General features: G+C 38.3%; 1 protein-coding gene across 3 annotated transcripts in view; it reads right to left on the bottom strand.

Annotated features, from left to right (window-relative positions):
• Positions 1 to 12,912, bottom strand: part of TPK1 (thiamin pyrophosphokinase 1) — a 323,634-nt gene that overhangs the window by 112,700 nt on the left and 198,022 nt on the right. The window lies entirely within an intron of this gene.

Genomic DNA, 12,912 nt, shown 5'->3' with positions numbered 1-12,912 from the left:
TCTGGCAGCAGTGACAGGCACACAGACATTGTGGGACTTTTAAAGACTCTGTTTGAGGGTTTAGATACACACACTTAGTTTATTTAACAAATACACAAAAGGTTTAGTCCAGCAAAACCTTAAAAGCCTTTTCATCCTAAAACTATCACCTCCATTTGAAAAAACAAGCAAACAGAAACCTCAAGCTAACAAAACAATCAGCTCCTTCCCTGCAATCTCTGCTCCTCTCACTCCACCATGCACTTAAGAAAATGGATGCACCATGAAAGCATATACACGACTCTTGGCCATTCCAGAACGTAAGACAAAGTAAATACCAAAGCACAGAGCATTTATAGATTCACATACTTCAGAGAAAAGGCCATTCATTTTTCTAGTATGATTTCCCATATAACACAGGCTACAGAATTACACCCAGCTACTGCTAATCAGCTCAGCAGGTAGCATTTGACTAACACACTATACTTCAATTGAAATGTCCATGCTTCACTTAAATATCCTGTCAGCAGTCCCTTTACACAATTTGTTTTCATACCGTGCTATTCATTTCCCAAAAAAAAGGATATAAAATTCGAAATAACTACAAAGAACAGCTTAGATCATTTCAAGCACAGCGTAAAGGGGGCCATATTCTCTTAGACTATCTAAAACCTGAGTTGCACAGCATTTTTAAAGGCAATCAAGCTTTAATTTAGAAAGAGTTGAAGATCTAAGGGGGGGGGGATTCAGTCATCTTTAAATGATACTTATACATTAGCATCTCTTGCAAGGGTGTTAGAAGTTGCTACCAAACACCAGGGAAACATCAGGTTAACATCAGTTAAACGGAGAGGGTAAGCATACAGAAAGACTGTACATGGCAATTCAGACACTTGCTTGTTTCTTCTCCCCCTAAGGTCTAATTTAGAGCAGGCTGTGACCTCGGGGAGCAGAGGCTGCCACCATGCCAAACTGCTCAGCCTCCCGCTCCCACTCTCAGGGACATTGCTGAAATGCGCAATTTGCTGTAAACTGGTTGCAGGCTTGCTAACCACTCTTCTGTGACAACTGGTCCTGCTTACATTCCTCTTTCTGGCACGGATGGATTAAATACAAAGAGGATTTTCCTTATAAAATTGATGAACGCATATTTGAGGAGAAGGGTTGAAAGGACAGAGGAAGCTGGGCAGTGCCCAAGGTAGGTGAAAAGAGTACAGTATCTAGCTTGTAATGTGAGCATCACCATGACATCTAAGAGCAAAGTCAAAGGCTCAAGCTGACAGCAAAGGATGCCCATTCTTTTCAAAACTGTGCTCATTATCTTCAAATTCTCTCCCCAGGGCAAGGTTAGGGCTCTGGACAGACAACTCAAAGGACTTTCTTCCACACGAGTTCAGTTTCAGCCAGACAATTTCCAAACAAACATGCCCGAGTCTCAGAGGAGTGACTACATGAAAGGGAACACGTTTACTGACAGCAAATAGTGGCACTGGAACAAAGAGTGAAAAAGACCACCCCTAAAGGAAAGAGCAAAGGCAAGAGTAACTGAGATGTTGTAAAAGCTCTGGAGCTATAAATAAAGCTTCCTCCCTCTGAGACCATGGAAATCATCAACTGCTAATACCCAAGAAATTTCTATGCCAATTACAGATCTGATACCACATTTGATTTGAACACCGCTTCCTTTTTTCACCTTCTCACTTCACTGGTATCTTGTCACCCTTCACGGTCTTTCTTCATTTCCTACCGTTCATAAGCCTATTGCTTTAATTTAAAATACTGGAGGAAGATGATAGAGAGAATTAAATTACTGTAGCAGCATGCATATATTGAAGTATATTATATGCTGAAAAGTAAACCATTAAGTTGTGGTGTGAATTCTATGTTTATATTCCTTTATTATTACAACATGTTATTGATTTCAATCAGTTTACAAAAAAAGCCTTTTTTGTTCATAAGACAATTTTGATGACTCAGGATGTGGTTTGAAAATCCAGATGTATCCTTTCTGGTCTGTACACTGGTTTTAGTAACACAGCAAGCATTTTTCTTGATAATAAATGAGCCAGAGTAGATTTCAGCTCGTTCTCCCATAGGTCTATTAGTTCTTTTGTGCTAGCCAGAGCACAGTAATTTTTTTTTTTTTTAAAATCATCCACAAAATTGCAATGTAAATTTAATAAATGATTAAAATCCCACAATCAACGTCAAATATATAGTAAGATATTGTCAGTTTTAGTTGATTATATTGGCTTTCCTTTTCAATGTTTTACATAACGGGTATGTCATTCATTTCCTACGGGAATGACATGCACAGTCACACAGCAGCATCTGAACTTTGCTCAGGTGGGATACTCTTTACTCTAGCAGAAATGTGCTTGTTGCTTTAGCTGTCTGACTCCTCACGGGAGCAAGAGCTCTCAGCAGAAGGCTGTCATCCTGTCTGTGTGCCTGAGATGATAGCCTTCAATCAGCTTCATTGTCACCCCACCTAATCTTCATATTATATTATTCTAGGTCAATTGTCAGCTCCTGCACACAGCATTTCTTGCTTTTGTTCATTTTCTTACATTTTTACTTGAGTACTTTCTCTGTTTGTAACCCTTTGTATTTCAAGTGGGAGGTTAATTCTTCTAATAACAACAAATATGCAGATTGCGCTTGTCTGCTTAAAACATATAACACCTGATAGCTAGATGGAAGAGGAAAAGGTGATCTTGAAATCCAGCCACAGATTGCAGGAGAAGGAAATGCTTTACTCTTAGTTCTACTATTGTCTTGTGTTTGTATCTGTGTCCTGAATGACTCAATTTCAGTGCTTTGGCTTTGCTATCTCCTACAGGTATATGGAAAGTCTGTGGATATATACGACATCACCTGGCATAAATTTTGTGGAACATAAACTTCATAACCATTGACTTTAGTTTTCTGCAAGTACGGAAGAATAACTTGTGAAATTCACGTGAAATGGATCCCAGGCAATCTGAATCTGACTGCTTGCTCTTGTGCTGAATATTTGTGGATGACCTTGATCAAGCAGTACTCCCTGTGCCTTCTGGGGAATAAGGACAGCAATTATGCCTGCTCTACTACTGCTGCTCAGCTGGAGCGCAGCTCTACAATGTGTGCTGCGTACAAGATCAGGGTCATTGGAATTCCTTATTGCCTTAAGTTTTCTGGGTGAAGTGTCCCTGCTCCACACCTTTACATGCCATTGTAAGTAGGCAAAAGTGCACTAAAACTCTTACAGTAACCTGCTCACTGAGGCTTGGAGGAGAACAAGTTCTGGTTTTGACCCTGATGTGTTTATTGTGTGCATGAACAACCAGGAACATCAATCATGTGTTTTCTGCAAACTTTACACACTCTTATTTCAAAACAGCATGGAAAGACACTCACATATAGCAAGCTCTCCCAATTTAGCACCTCACTGCTCCCATGGCTGAACCACTGACAGTGGTGTGTAACTGACAGTGTGTGTGTTGTGGTGTCACCCCCACAGAAAAGTAAAACCAATTGTTGTAAGCTATCACGTCTCTAAGAAAGCAAGCCCTGGATTTCTATTAGCAGCAATGCAAGAGACCCTCAAAAGATTATGCTAAAATGGTCTAGAAAATCTCTTTAACGATCCCCTATTCACTTGTCTCTAGTGCCAAAAGCTGTGTTTGGCACATGCTGTGCTTTTAATTTCTTTGTATACTGCCTCCAGGAGCAAAAAAGAAATAACAAACTAACTAAAACTTCCCATCAATGAACAACTCAAGGGAGGAAAAGCGATCCTATCATCTCCAAGAGAATCTGTTCTTTGTGAGCTTTATATTTCACATTTCACTTAACTCTGATTGTCAGTCTTTATTTAAAAGAAATCTGGAGCATAATCCAAAGGTAGCATTTGCAAAGTCTCCAGCTGACTGTGTATAAAACCAAAAGCATATATATTTTTAATACTGTAGTCTGTTTTCTTTCAGATTACTATCCAAAAGCACCACTACACCTGAGTGCACTAAATCTATATTTAAAAACACAGCCAACCAGCAGGTACAAAACAAATATCATCCAGAATGGCCTTCCTTCTCCTCTCCTCTGACACGCTTCCATCCTGTGCCAAGGCCAGCAGGACAGCACAAGCACAACTGACCATGTCCTGCACCACTTGCAGCTTGAGCCAGCCTGAAGCCCATGCCAAAGGCTGGTCCCATGGGCAGGCAGAGCACTGCATGGTGAAAGGCTTCTTTGCTGGGAAGGCTCTCCCTAAAGGCTTCTATTATTTCCCCAGGGGGAACCACGGCTCCTGCTGGGGCACACTGGCAGAGATATCCTCATGCAGGAAGGTCCCCCCCAAGTTGGGACCCCAACGTTTAGAGACCCTTTACAGAATTATTTTCTCTCACTGTCACAAAACCTCCTTTCATTTCCCTTCATATTTTTTTTTCCACTTTTTTGTTTTTGTTTCAGTTCCTGATCAGAGAACAGGCCCAGGATCCTTGGAAAGGTTACAAAGGAGGTGAACAAATGTGTTGTATTTCCAGGCAGTGGGGTAGGTTTTCTACAAAAAAAGGGTTATTCTGTGAAATGCGCTGCCAGCAGCCCACAGGTGTTTACAACTGTACGAACAGAGAAAGCCAACTTTAACACTATGACAGATGAAATAGTTTCTTTTGGCTTTTTAAACCAAATGAGTTTTTTCTTTTAAATTCATTTTCTGCCTATTTTTATTTCCATTCTGTTACGCTAAATTTAGAAAACAAACATTTTTAAAGGAAAGCATTCTGCACAGAACACAGGAAAAAAAAAAAAAAAAAAAAAAAGATCTCCATTTCCAAAGCTATGCCTTTTTTTTTTTTTTTTTTTTTTTTTTTTTTTTTAACTTCATCTGATTAAGAGTTAACAGCTCAGGCTAGCTAAGCTCAGGCACTCTTCCTGCATATTTTAACATTTAGCAATGAAGTTTGTATGAAAGACACCATAAATAATGCGGAGCTATACTGAATCCTTACTCTCTTACAGCAGCAACACCGAGGAGATAATGGTAAGTGAGATATTTGCATCTAACTAGGAGGAGACGTTAGCTCTGCTATTTAAAAAGTTTAAATTTGGGTTCATACAGGTCTGAGGATGTCCTGATAGGTCTCAACAGAGCAGTAGTATTTTCAACTGGTCTCAACATTAATCTTCATGATGAACAAGGGGATAATAGCCTGTCTTATTATTCTCAAGGGTCAGATATAAGACCTGAAACTAAAGACAGAAAAATTTCCTCATGTCTCTCAGGTCCTATGCTACAAATGGTTTCCCTTTTGAGTGATTTCACTGAATACTTGGGCCGTACAGATTTTTTTCTTTTCTTCATGGGAGTACTGATTTGCAGGAAAAAGTCCTAAATTTACACATTTGTTTCTAGGAGGCCAGTGATATTCCAATACTGAAGGAAGTAGGTTAGGATCTTGGACGCCAATTTTCCTTTTCGGAGTAGGTTCAGTATTTATAGGAGGTAAGCTAAACATAGCCTGAATAACGTCATCTTACATTCATTACAAAACCTATTTTTTTTCCACACTGTCCTCTAGACCATATAAATATATCCATGCACTTAAAAAGAAATGTAGTGTGATTTCTTTAAACTGGAGGCGCTTGTGAAGCTGTAAACATTTTATGCTCACATTTAATTTGCACAAATACTGAGCTTTAATTGTTCAGTGTTTAGCTGTTCAGTTGTTTAAAAGGGAAGCATAACAGGTACTCTAAGCAAGCTGGAAAGATGATTCCCAAAGCCACCCCTTGGAAATATTTGACACAGTCAAATTAAAAGGTAACTGGTTAAAAAAGAACAGCACTGAGCATCAGAAGTAGGAAAGCCTGGCTGCCAGGGCAGCTCTGCTGCTAAGTCCCTTCAGTCTCTGCTGAACTTGTGCTGCTGCCTTTGTCAGACTGGGAACGCTGCATGGGCTTCCTAGGTATCACCTGGCTGCCTCATCCTCACAATATTTGTGAAGAGAATAAATTGCTCTAAGACAAATCCCCTTCCTCTCCCTTCTAGATCACTGCTGGTGTCAGCCCAGGTCCAGAAATGAGGGACAGTCAAAGGACTGCAGAAGACAAAGAGGCCTCAGGACTATAAGGCTAAACCACTTCTGTGCAGCATAACCCATACACTTATAATTTGCTACATTCCCACTACATTCCCCCCTGTCCCTCTCCCCCTCCAGGATATTCCTATCTAAGCAAGAAAAAAAAAAATTTAAAAGGCCTATAACAGATTAAAAAGATTTGACTGGTAATACAATTTCACTTTCTTCTGATTATTCAAAATCCAATGTTACAAAAAATGGGAAAAAATCATGAAAACAAAGAACCCCAAACCAGTAAGTGTTCTTATATGCATGACTTAAGTTAAATAAGTTTCCCTGAGCAGGAAACCTTGAAGAGATGCCACAGAAAAAGGTTAGTTTGTTGATTCACCTACTGAATGAAGGACGAGATCACTGCTGTTTATGAAGTTCATCAATTTGTTCTCTCCAAAGCCATTTTTCTATACTTATGGATGTAGAAAACTGCTAAAGGTATTTATAAAAATACCTAAAAGCCACAAAACTGTCATTTATTCTTGACAAGCATCTCAGTCTAATAGGAAGATATCATACTTGAAATGTAGAAAATGTACTGGCTATTATAATCTGCAGTTAAAATTTGCTGTACCAGCACAAATTTCTTAATATGCTTAATTATAAAGATAAGCTTACATCTCATTAACCAAACAGAATTTCATAAAAATACTCGTAACTTATAGAGGGGACATTTCTTAACATCACAGTACTCATATGTTAAACGGAAAAAAATAATTTCAAGTTTTCTATGAGCATCTCAAACAACGAACTGAGCTCTTGGTCCTCAGGCTGCAGAAAAATTCCTAGTGTCAAAAGCTATGGCTCTTCAAGATTTCCTGCTACAGCTTCCATCTCCAAGGCTTTGTCAGTACAAATGCAACAGCCTTTTGAGAATAATGGTATGTTAATGTAGCCCACCACTTTCCCAGCATTGAGGCAGTTACATCAGCAATTGCTACTATCGGGGAAGCTGAATAAACTCTGCTGTTGAAGGCCAAAGAGGCTGCATTAATTTAAAAATATAGGGAAAAAAATAATCATGTTTTCTATCAAAAATAGTTATAAACAGGACAAAATTGGTGATTACAAATGGAACAGCAAGCCACCTGTAGTAACCTCATGTTCTGTATTTCAAAAAATATTTACTTCATGGCTAAACTGTGGAAATGGAAGATGGTTGTCGGAAACCTTGGATTCTGAACAGATACCACAGTCTAGCTCATGAGTAACCTCTCCATTCCCCAAACTGCCCAAGTGAACTGTGCTTTCCCCTTTGTTCTTTTCCACCCCAAAGTTTGACATGGGGTTTATCTGTGTTTTTAAACTAACAAACGGAAATCAATACATTCTCCATCAATTTTGTTCTGCTTCTGCCTTTTTTCTTTAAATTATCTTCACAGACCAAATACATGCCCTAGCAGAGTATTTAAACACTGCATAAGAAAAATTCACAGTATATGATGCAGTATGTTCTTGCAGACATCCATTTTACATTAAATTATTTAACACAAATGCCTAAGATATTTAGTGTCTCGTGATGCCCACAGTTACAGAGGAACAGGTAGACAGCCTGCTCCCTTCACAAAAGATTAGGGTGTTTCTGATATCCTTCATTACAGGAGTGTACCTTGCCATACCTTCACAACGGGAAGCTTTGAAATATTTCCACAGTAGGTTGGATGGGGTAGATGTTGCATTTCTGGAGGGTGGATTTAGACCTTAGAGTCAAAATGGTCAGCACTCAAGGATATGTCTGTATACCCTACAGGATGGATTTACCCCTGCTGAAAGTTATTATGAGATTCTACACATTAAAGTGGGAATTCATAAGAAACACTTTAGATATGGTTGTTTCTGAAGAGGATTTTACTATTAATAACTTATGAAAATCTTTTGATATAGCACTTGACAGTGTAGAAACCTTTTATAAATGTATTTAACTTCCCTTAAATATATCTCATTTGCATTTTCTATTCTCCTCCAGTGAGGCATTAAGAAGAAAAACGCAACAGTGCCACCAAAACTGAACAGGTTTATTCTTAGCCCTGCATACAGATAGAGCCATAAACTTCAGTCTCCTCCTAAGAGCTTCACAGTCCTGCTCCATGCCAGCTTTGGTACCTTCCAAATAGCCTCTCCCTCTGTTTCTGATACTCCCTGTTCCCAAATCCTTGTAATGACCCACCAGTCCTCATTCCTAGGCTTTCCTTTAACTACCATTCCCACTGCTGTTCTTGGCACCCTGAGTTTTTTAGAAAATTAGAACTAGTGTCCTTCTGTGAAATTACCAGCCACTAATGTGAGCAGCAAAATTTCAGTTCAGTCAGGAGCTGAAGCCAGTATGTTAATTGTCACAAAAACGTCATGCCATCAAGAATGACCTCAACAGACTGACAAAACCAAAGACTGGTCAAACGGAGTCAGGTTACATCTTTTCTACATGGGATTGTTCTTTATGTCAAGAAATTCTTCTCTTTAAAATCGTTAGATCTGCTTACTATAGCATTTTCTTTTCCTTCAGGGTCTTTTTCTTCGGGTAAAGACAAACCAGGGAGTGCTTAATATGCTGTTTGAACACTACATAGCTGAAGTGGAACATCAACAGCACTTCATTGTCTTCTCTCAAGCACTTTATGAACACATGACTTCACTACATTAGGCTTAGTCTCCCTCAACAGAAAAGAGAGCGGACTAATTTTACACTTCCTATAAAAGGGCAAAGGGAAGAATGCTTGTATTCACATATAAGAAGTAATACCATAGGCTGCTGATAGAATGAGCCTTTAAATTGCAATTTTAAAATGGAAATGTTAGTATAGTATCCCTTTACTGCAATGGGTTTTTGAGAAGAGTTGCTTTGGATTTTTTCACCTTTTCATATTGACACTAATGCTTTTTTTTTATCAATTGAAACACTCTAATAAAAAAACACTAAAAGGCATTTAGTTTTCAATAAAATCAATTTTTTTATATCTTCAGCTCATGTAAGCAAATGAGGTGCTTTAACTTTTAAACAGAAAAGATAATAAAGCTAAATGAAAAGTCCTGGAGCTTAGCTTTAAGACTAAACGGTATTTTAGATGAAACAGTTAAAGAACACAGAGTTTGCAACTCTGAGATAAAGATAATGGCTTAAATCTATCATTACATTATGCAGATTCTCCTTGGAGCTGCATAATTGATAAATACACTTCCATATCCTATTGGAGTGTGCTGCTGTGAGCTGCCTGTGAGTGAGACCAGGGAGAGTGTTATGGAAAGAGGGCATGATAAAGACCAGGAACTGAAGGATCCCCAGCTGGACCACTACCATATTGGGATACCATGGACAAGTCGCTTCTGTACATCTGCTTTTTGATCTGCAAGATGGAGATAACGATGTTCACTTTTAATGTAAGATCTGCTGATCTCAAAAAAAGATACTGTAAGCAAGTCTACCATTTCTGCTAGCTCAGATGGTTTCTTGAAATAGCTTATGTTACATAAGAGAAAGTTAAGACCAGCAAATTGTATCAGACAGAAATTACTGAAAATAAGCGTACTTGAAGGTCTTGTAATGAGAAAACAAAAGTACTCACATAACTATAGAACAAAAAGTGATTAAAGCAGTAAAACGAAATATGGACATGTAAAGTTGAATAGACCATTAACAAGGTAAAAGAAACAAATGTCAGAAATAAAGACAAAGCTACTATGACATTAAAAAAAATCACATAGGGATAGGAAGGTATACTGACAGAAAAGTTGTGGGTATATATAAACATACATGCACATCTGTGTACACATGCATACACACAGTCATGCAGAAAGAGAGAGATATTTAACAGCCTTTAGGTTGCAAAGAAACTTCAGGAGTCAGATTCTGTTGGTGGTACTTCACTGCTTCACCCATCCAACACAATTCAATTCACAAATGAATTAGGGTTGTGGAGAGGGAAAATTAAGACCAATACTAACTAGGTCTATACGGCTTGGTACTGCTTGTCCTAACGTTCACTGCAGTATGCGATTATAAATATACACAATTAGATGACTCAGATATCACAAAATGACCCCAATACTGCTTCCTGAATGACTTGGCTAAGCAAGCCAATTATGATATTGCATTACACAATGTAAACCAGAAATGATTGACCCTGAGGATTCAGAAACTTCCTCAGAGTTTTTCTTTGAGAAAAGGGAAAAGTAATAATGAACTCAGAAACTTATACCATATGACAGAATTACTGCTCTTTGTATCAAACAAGCAATTCAAGAACTAACAAGGTGTTTTTTCTCCCAGATCTGCCTCAGTAGGCTGTTAACTCCAGCTGTACCCTTCATTGTGGTAAAGGCATTCCTAAGGCCTCTTTCCAAACTGAATTCTCCAACAACCAGTTAAATCTAAACTGACTTTGCAGCCTTCTCTTCCATGGGGGCACTGGGCATCTGTCTCACTGTGTCTGTCACTCAGGTGGCCGCAGGCAAGAAAGCTGTATGACATGATTACCTTTCAGGACTCCATTCCTCTGTTCAAAAGTTATTTATTCACAAGCAATCTGGGTGAGTGGGAAAGAAGAGGAGGAGGACAGAAGTGTGGAAATGGAAAACAAACTACCAAAACTGAATTCCTTTGGAACAAAATATTGCCCCCGTAAGCTCCCCAGAGCTGAAAAGTCTCGTTCACATAGAACTTTTGTAGAGGTGACAGATCAGAGTAGAAATGTTATCCATCCAGTGCAGCAGATAAATGATAACTTATTCTCTAACCAACTGAAGAACATCTGTTTCAAATACTTCAGCATCTCACAGTTGAATTTCATCCAGACAAACTATGTCACAAGATTTTGGATCCAGGCTATACATTGAATTTAATTTCCTAATTTAGCATATTGCTACCCAGAAAGAGCAGCCACACACACAGCATGACTGCAAATTATTACTATTATTATTATTATTATTTATCTACTAAAAATAGACTTTCCTTGTTCAGTAATTTCAACTATAAATCATTGGGAAACAGACTTATAGTGCCTCTTTGACATGTACTCTGGTTAAGCCAGCCAGAATCAGTAAAAGTCAAAGCTGGAGATACATCTTTGTTCAGCTGGAACCAGAAAAACATATTTTACCCAGTTAATATTCTCAGTTAAAAGGAAAGCTTTTATGATAGTCTTTCCTGAAGGAGAAAAAAATCCACACTATGACATGCAGGTTTGTACTTCAGGCCAAAAATGCAAATGCAGGTGAACAACTCTTTCCACTTTTAGACACTGGACCTTTCTTCTCAGATTTGTGTACTTTCTGAGTGAATGCAGAATTCAGTGACAGCTTTCTTCTCTGAAGTTATCTGCATTCTCCTCAAAGGTTTTAGATCTACGGCTAGAACAGTCTGTTTCCTTATCACTTGACATTTTCATGGCAAAATGTTTCCCATAAAGATGCCTAAATTAAGTGCAATTTTAGGTATTTATAGGGGCTGGAGTTTCAGAGAAGCCAAGTGGTTGCATCCATTAACTGAGGCCAATAAATGTTGCAAATGCGCAGAAACTCTGTTATTGGGGAACCAGGCATCAAACTAAGCACTGCATCATCAGCACATCCAAAAGTATCACTAATTCTCCTACTAATGAAGTGTACTTAACACTTCTGATCATAGGGAAAATTTGAACCCTTCTACTTTATACAGTTGTGATACAGTTTTGTGTTCTTTTTGCTTAAGCTTCGCATATTAGTTGCTTAAGTTGAGTCAATGACTTCCTGAAGCCCCTTACATCAGAAAATGCAAAAAAACAAAAATAAAAATGTATGCTTTAGTTAGTATGAATTAGCCGATGGCATCTTCTTATACTTCATGGAACAGACACCACAAAAAAAAAAAAAAAAAAAAAAAAGCAGCAGCTAGCATTTAAGGAATGCAGTACTTAGTTTATAGATAACATGTCTGATTTACTTCTTGCACCTCTGAAAAACTGCATTTAAAGCTGGTCTCAACTACGTCTTAAGTATAACAGCATGACAGTGTAACTAAACTGAAGTCTTAGGTTTAGTGCGTTGGCGTGAACTCTACACAATTACTGCAATTACACTCTGGCTTGCACTTTACAAAACATCACAGAGGATTATAGTGCAATATTCTTTAACTAACTTAACAGGATTTTACCTAGTAGAGAGATCAAAGAATTCCAAGTTTACAAATAGACTACTTACTGTTGAAACATATCTGTAAGCTGTCATGTTCCCACTGCTCTTATTTTAAGCACACATTGATTATTCATTATAAAACCTCTTCTGATAGCTTAAAAAATGCCTCTGTAGATGAGATTTGATAATGAACTGAATCCAGGAAACATTCAGGTTCTTCTTCATTCTACGGGTAGTTACATTAAGAGGGAAGCACCTTACTTGTCAAAGTCAAAACAAGTCCTAGGTGTAGGTGGCTCATCAGTTCCGATCACACTCATTATCATTCATGTTCTAGGTGGCAAGACACCCTGGTGTGCTTTTCTGATGATAAATGCATAAAATTAATTAATAGAAAAAAAAAAAAAATGAAGTACCAAAGAGCTTCCTGGCTCACATACTAACAGGTAAGAGGTGCATGAGGACCTCTCCTATCTCTGTCTATACTGATAGGGGAAAAAAAAACAACTAATGAACAACAGCATGTACTGGGCACTGTGCAACAGCACTCTGACGTGTCACACAGACATACACCTCCTTCAGAAGACTAAGGCATTTCAAAACAACCAGCAAAAACTGGGTAATTATGTATCAGCCTGGAATGAGGAGAGAAGAAAGAGGGAGTGGTATTGGCATTTCCATCTCTTGCTGCCTTGTTGGAGAACAA

This window comes from Aythya fuligula, chromosome 2 (assembly GCF_009819795.1).
Source record: "Aythya fuligula isolate bAytFul2 chromosome 2, bAytFul2.pri, whole genome shotgun sequence".
NCBI lineage: Eukaryota > Metazoa > Chordata > Aves > Anseriformes > Anatidae > Aythya > Aythya fuligula.
The sequence above is the reverse complement of the archived record's forward strand: the minus strand, read 5'-3'. Positions and strand labels throughout refer to the sequence as shown.